The 10,204-nt window shown below is 41.7% G+C and overlaps 1 long non-coding RNA gene across 1 annotated transcript; it reads left to right on the plus strand.

Moving 5' to 3' along the window:
* Positions 1-6,506: 6,506 nt before the first annotated feature.
* On the plus strand, positions 6,507-9,876 carry LOC116554068. The gene is made up of 3 exons (XR_004270035.1): positions 6,507-6,657; positions 8,227-8,259; positions 8,417-9,876. It is a non-coding gene; the product is annotated as an uncharacterized LOC116554068 (long non-coding RNA).
* The last annotated feature ends 328 nt before the right edge of the window (positions 9,877-10,204 follow it).

Raw genomic sequence — 10,204 nt, forward strand, 5'->3', positions numbered from 1 at the left:
GTAATGGCACTTCCTAGACTTTGTCCTGAAATTGTCTGTTTTGAACTTTAAAGCTGACTTTGTAGTGCAGCTCCAGGAAATTCCATGAACAAAACTCAGATCCTCTCATCTACGTCCTGTGTGAAATCCTTAGCACTATCTTCTTTTGGCCTCTGTGGTTTGAGATAGTTTACTAAAAAAAAAAAAAAAAAAAAAAAACACGGTTTGTGCATCATCCATGCTTCTTTTTCTTGCCAAAAAAGTAGAATAGAAAAGGAAATGAAATGCAGTATTCACTGCTCAGCTTATCTTAATTTTATAGGACAAAGACTAGACTAAAAGGATTTAATTAACCTATTTATTTAACAAATATTTATTGAGCACTTTATATGTGCCAAGCACAACTCTAGGTGCTAAGGATGTAGCAGTGAACACAGCAATACTTCCCTCATGGAGCTTGCATTTCAGTGGGAGGGTTAGAGTCATTTGTGCATTTAAACAGTAATGGATAATTAACAAAAGTAAATGAGTACTGAATCAAGAGTTATAATATCTTTATCATGTTAAGGAATCACTTTCCTTTAGTGCTCAGACAACTTGGTATTGTGTTATAAAACTAGTTTGGTGAAAATGGGAAATCAACATTAGAAACCTAAAGTCACAATTAGGAAGGCTCCTAGTACTTTGTCATTCTAGAAATGATATCCTCTTCAGTGCCTCAGTGAAACAGCCTCTCTGACCCATCCTGGGGTTCTCACAACCAATGGGCATTTCTCACTTTCTGCCTTCTTGCATCCCTGTCTCTCTTCCAGTCTCAACTAAGAAACCTTTCTTATTTTTACTTTTACATCTCAGAAGTTGTTCTGGGGCCAGATGCTGTGGCTCACACCTGTAATCCCAGCACTTTGGGAGGCCGGGGCAGGGGAACACAAGGTCAGGAGATCGAGACCATCCTGGCCAGCATGGTGAAACCCTGTCTCTACTAAAATGCAAAAAGTTAGCAGGGCATGGTGGCGCATGTCTGTAATCCCAGCTACTCGGGAGGCTGGGGCAGGGGATTTGCTTGAACCCTGGGTGGTGGAGGTTGCAGTGACCCAAGATCGCGCCACTGCACTCCAGCCTGGAAACAGAGTAAGACTCCATCTCAACAATTAAAAAAAAAAAAAGTTGTTCTGTATCTAATTGTAATATATATGAGACATAAGTTTTTAAAATTAAAAAAAATAAATTCCTGTTTGTTTTACAATTTCAGCATCAGCTACGGAAATGACCTCTTCACCTGGTAATTTTAGTTTCTTTCTTGCTTTCTATAAATCAGTTATGTGTAGATTACTTTGCATATGGTTAGGGTTGGAGTTTATATCACATATAAAATTAAACATCAAGCTCATGTGAATGTATAAGGTGATTACATATTCATTAAATGAAGTGCATTGAACAGAGATTGTGTGCCGTCCATACAATACACACAATATGTCCAGTTTGTTTCCTTCCTCTTTGGTGCAACAGCTGGTCTCTGAACTCAAGTTTTAGTGACATGGCTTCACTTACATCCTCATCAGTGTCCACACATTTGGGTGTTCAGTGAATCTGGTTGTTTTTTTTTAACTCCCAGAAAACTTCAGATATCTTAGGCAAAACTACTTTAATCTACATTTGCAGAAAATAATGGACTAGCACATCTCTCAAGTGTGTTTCCAGTACAGTACATTAATCTATTGATATGTAAATCTTAAAGAAGGATTTGCACTGCTAAGTAAATTAGGGAAATGCCGTATCCCTCTCTTGAAGATTTACAACCTATTAACACATTAAAGTCTCTGACAAGTCCTATAGTAAGAGATCTTTTTTAAATTTGGTTTAATCCAATGATTCTCAAACTTCTTTGACCACTGAAATCTTTTTCTTAAAATATATATATTTTTTGGACTTTAGGTTCTGGGGTACATGTGCAGAACATGCAAGATTGTTGCATAGGTACAAACATGGCAATGTAGTTTGCTGCCTCCATCCCCCTGTCACCTATATCTGGCATTTCTCCCCATATTATCCATCCCCAACCTCCCTACCCCTGCTGCCCTTCTCTATTCCCCCCCAAACAGACCCCAGTGTATGATACTCCCCTCCCTGTGTCCATGTGTTCTCATTGTTCAACACCCACCTGTGAGTGAGAACATGCAGTGTTTGATTTTCTGTTCTTGTGTCAGTTTGCTGAGAATGATGGTTTCCAGATTCATCCATGTCCCTACAAAGGACACAAACTCATCATTTTTTTATGGCTGCATAGTATTCCATGGTGTATATGTGCTACATTTTCCTTGTCCAGTTTATCACTGATGGGCATTTGGGTTGGTTCCTGGTCTTTGCTATTGTAAACAGTGCTGCAATGAATATACATGTGCATGTGTCTTTATAATAGAACTATTTATAATCCTTTGGTTATATACCCAGTAATGGGATTTCTGGGTCAAATGGAATTGCTATTTCTAGGTCCTTGAGGAATTGCCACACTGTCTTCCACAATGGTTGAACTAATTTACACCCCCTACAAACAGTGCACATTCTCTCCAGTATCTGTTGTCTCCAGATTTTTAAATGATCGCCATTCTAACTGGTATGAGATGGTATCTCAATGTGGTTTTGATTTGCATTTCTCTAATGGCCAGTGATAATGAGCATTTGTTCATATGTTTATTGGCCCCATAAATGCCTTCTTTTGAAAAGTGTCTGTTCATGTCCTTCACCCACTTTTGAATGGGGTTGTTTGTTTCTTGTAAATCTGTTTTAGTTCTTTGTAGATTCTGGATATTAGCCATTTGTCAGATGGATAGATTGCAAAAATTTTTTCCCATTCTATTGGTTGCTAGTTCACTCTAATGATTGTTTCCTTTGCTGTACAGAAGCTCTGGAGTTTAATTAGATCCCATTTGTCTATTTTGGCTTTTGTTGTCAATGCTTTTGGTGTTTTGGTCATGAAGTCCTTGTGTATGCCTATGTCCTGAATGGTTTTGCCTAGGTTTTCTTCAGATTTTTTATGGTGTTAGGTCTTATGTTTAAGCCTTTAATTTATCTGGAGTTAATTTTAGTGTAAAGTGTCAGAAACGGGTCCAGTTTCTGCTTTCTGCACGTGGCTAGCCAGTTTTCCCAACACCATTTATTAAACAGGGAATCCTTTCCCCATTGCTTGTTTTTGTGAGGTTTGTCAAAAATCAGATGGTTGTAGATGTGTGGCATTGCCTCCAAGGCCTCTGTTATGTTCCATTAGTCTATGTCTCCGTTTTGGAACCAGTACCATGCTGTTTTTATTACTGTAGCCTACAAGTATCGTTTGAAGTCAGGTAGCGTGATGTCTCCAGCTCTGTTCTTTTTGCTTAGAATTGACTTGGCTATACAGGCTCTCTTTTGGTTCCATATGAAGTTTAAAGTGGAGTTCACAGAAGTTCACAGTTCTGTGAAGAGGGTCATAGGTAGCTTGATGGGGATAGCATTCAATCTACAAACTACTTTGGGCAGTATGGCCATTTTCACAGTATTGTTTCTTCCCAACCATGAGCATGGAATGTTTTTCCATCTGTTTGTGTCTTCTCATTTCCTTGAGCAGTGGTTTGTAGTTCTCTTTGAAGAGGTCCTTTATATCCTTTGTGAGTTTTATTCCTAAGTATTTCATTCTCTTTATTGCAATTGTGAATGGCAGTTCATTCTTGATTTGGCTCTCTTTTAGTCTGTTATTGGTGTATAGGAATGTTTGTTATTTCTGCACTTTGATTTTATATCCTGAGACTTTGCTGAAGTTGCTTATCAGTTTCGGGAGACTTTGGGCTGAGATGATGGAGTCTTCTAAATATACAATTATGTCATCTGCAAATAGAGACAATTTGACTTCCTCCTTTCCTAATTGGATACTCTTTGTTACTTTTTCTTGCCTGATAGCTCTGGCTACAACTTCCAATATTATATTGAATAGGAGTGGTGAGAGAGGGAATCCTTGTCTAGTGCTGGATTTCAAAGGGAATGCTTCCAGTTTTTGCCCATTCAGTATGATATTGGCTGTGGGTCTGTCGTAAATAGCTTTTATTATTTTGAGATGCATTCCGTCAATACCTAGTTCGTTGAGAGTTTTTAGCATAAAGAGCTGTTGAATTTTGTCAGAGGCCTTCTCTGCATCTATTGAGATAATCATGTGGTTTTTGTCTTTGGTTCTGTTTATGTGGTGGATTACATTTATAGACTTGTGTATGTTGAACCAGCCTTGCCTCCCTGGGATGAAGCCTACTTGATTGTGATGGATAAACTTTTCGATGTGCTGTTGCAATCTGTTTGCCAGTATTTTATTGAAGATTTTTGCATTGATGTTCATCACGGAGCCAGAGAACGTGGGATTATGTTCTGTCTCCAGCCTTGACCAATTGGGTGACAGAGGTCAAGTCGCCTCACCTTTGAGAGCTTCAGGTTCTTCATGTGTAGAACAAGAGGATGAAAATAGTCACCTCAGAATCTTGTCCTGGGGACTGAGTGGTCACATTTATGTAAGAACACAGTGATTGGAGCGTCACAGTCACATCCTTGGGGATGTGTGTTCTGCTGCCTGCCAAGATCTGGCTTGGCTTCCTAATGGAAGCAACCCATGTGTCCTTTTATAAAATTGCCTCCTCTGGATACTTTGGGGTCATCCTAAGGCTTAAGTTAACCATTGTTTGGCTAAATAAGCTAGCAAAATACCATATCAATTCAAGTCAGCTCAAATCAAGTTTTTTCTGAACTGTCCATATTTCCATGGTCCTTTTTTTCAAAAATCTCAAAGCCTTCTGCCAGGATTGGTACACACTAACCTCTAAGGAAAATCAAACAAGGAAACATGTAGCTCTTTTGGTGATTGGATCTGTGAAAATTGTCCACCAGTTCTTTTAGGTGAAAACAAGTCATGTGGCACCATCACAGTGTAACATTTTTCTAAGAGTTGGAAGAAACCTTAGAGATTGCTCAGACGGGAAGTCACAAGTGGGCAGTTTTGACCTGCCATTGTGTTTGGGTGCAGGCAACTCAGTTTCATCCAGTCATGTTTGAATTATTTTTAATCCTACCTGTTAATAATGGGAGATATCCTACAAAAACCCGGATTTCCAGCTTTGATCAAAACATCTGAGAATGGTCAAAAGTAGCATGAATTTCAGCAGAGCACCAGTTGGCTGGGGCTGAGTAGGGAACGGCTGCTCCCTTTATATGGCATAGGCTCTCTCTCCCATTTCTTCCTGGCTCCCATGCTTGTCTAATCCTATCTCCATTTGCATGCTTTGTGCTTCTCAAACTTTACTGTGTACATAGCTGTCATGGAGATCTTAATAAAATACAGATTCTGGTTCAGTGAATCTTGAGAGCCCGTATTTCTAACAAGGTGATACAGATGCTGTTCTGCCATGGAACAGCCCTTTGGATGCAGCAGCTGAAGCTCAGAGATGCAAAGGAGCTTGCCCAAGGTCACGTGCTGTGTTCCACAAAGACTAGAGACTAGAACCCAAGTCTCTTGGGTCCTAACCCCATTATTAATCCCCTTAGCTTAATAAACAGAGAATAGGAGAATCAAACAGGAACATAGCTGGGGCATAATTTGTAAACAGGGTAATTTTTAAAAATTCTTTACCAATGAACTTGATTGATAAGGATGGCATTTAACTATAATTTTCTCTTAACTGTGCTTGTCTTGATAGTTCCTGCTTCAATTTCAGCCACAGATTTGACCCTTACACCTGGTAAGAAGTTTTTTCTTGGTATCTCCTTTACTACCTATATAAGGGATATTGCTATGTTGAAATTTACCTAGCTAGTAAAATTATACCACTATTTGTCCAGGAGTCACTTGGCTAAATTAATTTCTTGGGAAATAGACTAGAATCCAGAAATAGACAAAGAGTACCTCATGAGGCCAAATTGAGATTCTAGCATTCAAGCTCAAGTGCTTGAATACCCACAGAAGTATACCATAGAGCCTGTTATTCAGAATCTGTTCTTACTTTCTTCACACTCATAACAACCGGCTATCTGGTCTTGCTGCTGACTATATATTGCTAGAGACAGCAGGTTGGGAGGGAATGCAGGGGGCTAGGAGGTATAGACCTAATAAAGAAGCTACATTGGCAATGGCAGGAAATGTTAACAGATGCTCTGATAGCCACAGAAGGGTTCAGAGAAACCATTCAACTTCATTTTCCAAATGGGGCAGAAATGCTCGATTACCTTATATGGAGCTATGTGGAGCAAAAATGCCCACTTAACATCCTTTGAAACCTGTGTGTTGCATCCTTAAACAACAATGATACCCTTATTGACAAGGCTGAATTCATGCATGTTCAAGTATGGTCAATATCTTTTATTTAAAAGGACAGGGAAACATGTTTCAGTTCAGGAAGGATTTAATTTATACCAGTGCATATGTTTTTAATTTGGGAAGATGGGAATTTGAGAGGGTAGAAAACAGCTAATCATCATAGGTGGATTTTTGCAACAGGAGTGGAGAGTCAATATTTGTCAAATAAATGAAGGTCATGTTTTCTGTGTTCTAGGGACAGAGAAAAGAAAACAAATGAACTATGAAACAAAATTTGTTTGCCATTCGGTAGGTTTTGACCAATTGCCTTTTCTCATTTCCAGAATCTTTGAATACTGCTCTAACCACCCCAACAGGTAATTTAAGTGTTATTTTGGGTTCCATCTTGCTTGCTATAATTTATTTTATTTGGTTTCCCAGTGAATTTATTAAATAACTTTTTATGTCCTGGTTAAATTCTTTAATTTTTAGTAATCTTTTGAGTTTTAAAATATGTCTATATTGACCTTACTCTTAAAGGCCATCTCTGATCCCCCAGTGGTCAGTGAATTCTGGACAACTCAGCTAAATGCATAAGCCAAGGGAAAAACTTGTTCAACCCATTAGGCCAAGTTGACTCCATGAACACATTCAGTGACTGACAGGTAGTCTAAGGCAGGAGTCCTCAACCCCCAGGCCACAGACCAGTAGGGCTCCATAGCTGTTAGGAACTGGGCCACACAGCAAGAGGTGAATGGTGGGCGAGTGGACATCACCACCTGAGCTCTGCCTCCTGTCAGATCAGTGGCAGCATTAGATTCTTATGGGAGCACAAACCCTGTGTGAGCTGCAAACATGTGAAGGATCTAGGTTGTGTGCTCCTATGAGAATCTGACTAATTCCTGATGATCTGAGGTAGAACAGTTTCATCCTAAAACCATCCCCCATCCTCCCTGCCATCCGTGGAAAATTTGTCTTCCACAAAAACAGACCCCTGGTGCCAAAAAGGTGAAGGACCACTGGTGTAAGTTAATCACCTACTTGAGTCTGTGCAGAAAGCTTCTCCTGGAGACCAGCCAACAACCAGTGTTGCCAGAGTGGAAAGAAGTCAAGCCATGGTTTTCCCTGATCCTCCTTGACATTCACCAGCATTCAGTGAGGAGGACCAAGGCAGAGAGGGATGCAGAGTTGACCAAGACAGCAAGTAACTCACCTCTTAGACAACAGATTTTGAGTGATGCTGGTTGGAATTATCCAAGGAGTTTCTAATGTGACTCCAGGTTCATGAACTTCACAGATAGAGTGTAGAGAAATTTGTGGGGGGTTTTTGGTGAAGGAAGGGGGATAATAAGGATGGTGGTCTTCCCTGTTTTAGGTGCTGAAGCAAATGAGGTGTAAAACATCAGATTCAGCACCAAAATGAGGCCTTTATTACTGATAAAGCTGGATTGGCAGGAAACAGTACAAAAGACAAATGGACCTGCCACCCCTCCCCACCCTCAGCTAGATCCTGGGACAGCCCAGCCAGGGAAAGTTCCAGTCTGCAAAGCTGATCTTTCCTGGGTCACTGCCTCCAGCCATTTGAAAGGAGGAGAAAGGCCAGGAAAGCAAGTCCCCACTCACAGGATCTTTGTTAGATTAGCTCCATACCACTGAGAAACCTGGCCCGTGGCTGTGGCTCCCCAGACGGTCACTTCTACCTCCATGGGAAGAAGTAGCATTTTGGCAAGAGGAATGGAGACCCACGGGAAGGAATGGAGAGGTGGCTCAGAGGCAGTGGGGGCTCTGGAGCTGCCTTGCCATGGCTCCTGACTGCAGAGCAGGAGGACAAGCCTGGCAGTCACTCTAATCCAGGACACCAACTTCCCGTCTCCTGCACCTTGTAGAGGTGCATGTGCCCGATGAGACTGTCTTAATGCTGCCTTGTCCTTTGTGTTCACTTGCAGCTTCCATCTCCGCTGCCGAGACTTCCACACCAGGTAGAACACTCTGTCTGCTGTTCTGTCAGTGCCTCTTCTTGGAGTTCTGTTTATCAACATGGAATTCAAAACTTTTGTCCCCAACATAGCCTTAGTAAAAACAGAAACCCAGGAGTCCCCTCCACTAGTATATGTCTCTTCTTCCTTTTATTTCTAGAGATATCTTCAACCTCAGCGGAAGGGACCTCTCCATCTGGTAAGGTCTCTCTCGTGGTACTGTTTAAGTTAGTGAGACTAGCTTCTTGTATGTCATGTTCTATTCAGAAAATGAGCCTCAGTAATGATCATTTTTACTGCAAAGTTAATCTCATTGAAAAGACACAGCCGGCCTTTTCCACTCATGTTTGTGTCCTGCTCTCTTTGTTAATGCACAGATGCATCTTCAACTTCAGCAGAAGTGGACACACCCTCTGGTAATGATTTCTGCCTGCCGCATTTCTAAATTTCAATATGATCAACTTTTTTTTTCTCTTTCTCTGTGGCAAATGAGGATATATAGGTACTGGCTGTTCTGTCTATGGTATGAGCCTCAATGTAAACAGAAACTCCAGCATCCTTTTCACAGAAACTGATGTTCATGTTCTCTTCATTCTTCCATAGACACAGAAGGGGCCCCTCCACCAGGGCACGCCTTCTGCTTGCTGCACTGGTGTTGATCAGATGTGCCCACGGGAGGCCAGGGCTGGGGGTCCACCCTCTCCTGCTTGGCTATGTGTGTCAGGTTTCAGGTGATGCTCTGACCCAGCCAGCACACCTGAACACACAGGTGAAAACACTGGGTTGTGATAGGGTTAGTTCTATCCATCTGCTCTTCTGTTTTCCACTGTGTAGTTGGTCAAACCAAAACATTCCTCTGCATTTGCAGATATGACTTCCGCTGCAGCTGAAGTATCTTCTTCACCCGGTATGCTCCCTGCTCCTTGCAGCAGCCCTGATGAGTGACTTTCTGAGAATGCTCAGCCCAGCAAGAGTTTACACACCCAGAATAAACACTTCTGTTTCCCCAGGCGAGGTCAGGGGAGGAGAGGAGAGGTCAGGGGAGAAGAGAGGAGAGGTCAGCAGAGTCCACTCAACTCCCCAGAGGATTCCAGGACACGCCTCTATTGCTAGTCATGAAACTGAATGCAGTGTAGATGGATGCTGGGGAGAGGATACATAGGGTAAAATAGCTTAAAATGTCAAGACTAAGAGATGGTCTAGAGTAGGGATTCCCAAATGTGCATACGTGTATGAGCCTTATGTGGAACTTGTGAAATGCAAATTCAGTGGCTCCAGGTGGAGCTTTTCTAAGGCTCCCAGGTGATGCCACTGCTGCTGGTCATGGACCTGGTTGGGGAGTAAGATGTTGAACCACCACCCTCATTTTGGAGGAAAATGAGGCCTAAAGAAGGAAGAGATCTGCCTAAAGTCACAGAGCGAGGGTGAGGCAGAGCCAGTTGTCCTGACTCCTGTCCAAAGTCCTTTCTGCTCTTACGCTCTGCTGATGAACCCATCTCTGTGATTCTCCCAAATTCCTATGATATTGACATCTTCAGTAACAAGGCTCTGCTGCTTTCTTCTATTTTATTTATTTTCTTCTTTTTTTAATTTTTTTACTTCAAGTCTTGGGTACTTTGAAGACATGGGGGTAAAATTCAATGAAACCAAAGTTCAGCACTTTCTTTTCACTTATGTTTAAGTATGGCCAGTCAGCTGGCCGGCCGTCCTTCCTTCCTGCCTTCCTCCCTTCCTTCCTTCCTCCCTCTGTCCTTCCCTCCCTTTCTCCTATTTATTCTTTCCTTCTTCCCTCCTTCCCTTCCTTCCTTTCTTCCTTCCTTCTGTCCTTCCTCCCTCTCTCCTTTCCTTTCCTCCTACCTCCATTCCTCATTTCCTCACTTCCTTCCTTCCTTCCCACCCACACCATAACTCTACTTTCGTCAGAAGATTCCTTTGCCTGTAATTCTCA

The sequence above is a fragment of the Sapajus apella genome, unplaced genomic scaffold (genome assembly GCF_009761245.1).
Source record: "Sapajus apella isolate SASKATOON/1434 unplaced genomic scaffold, GSC_monkey_1.0 scaffold13, whole genome shotgun sequence".
NCBI classification, from domain to species: Eukaryota; Metazoa; Chordata; class Mammalia; order Primates; family Cebidae; genus Sapajus; species Sapajus apella.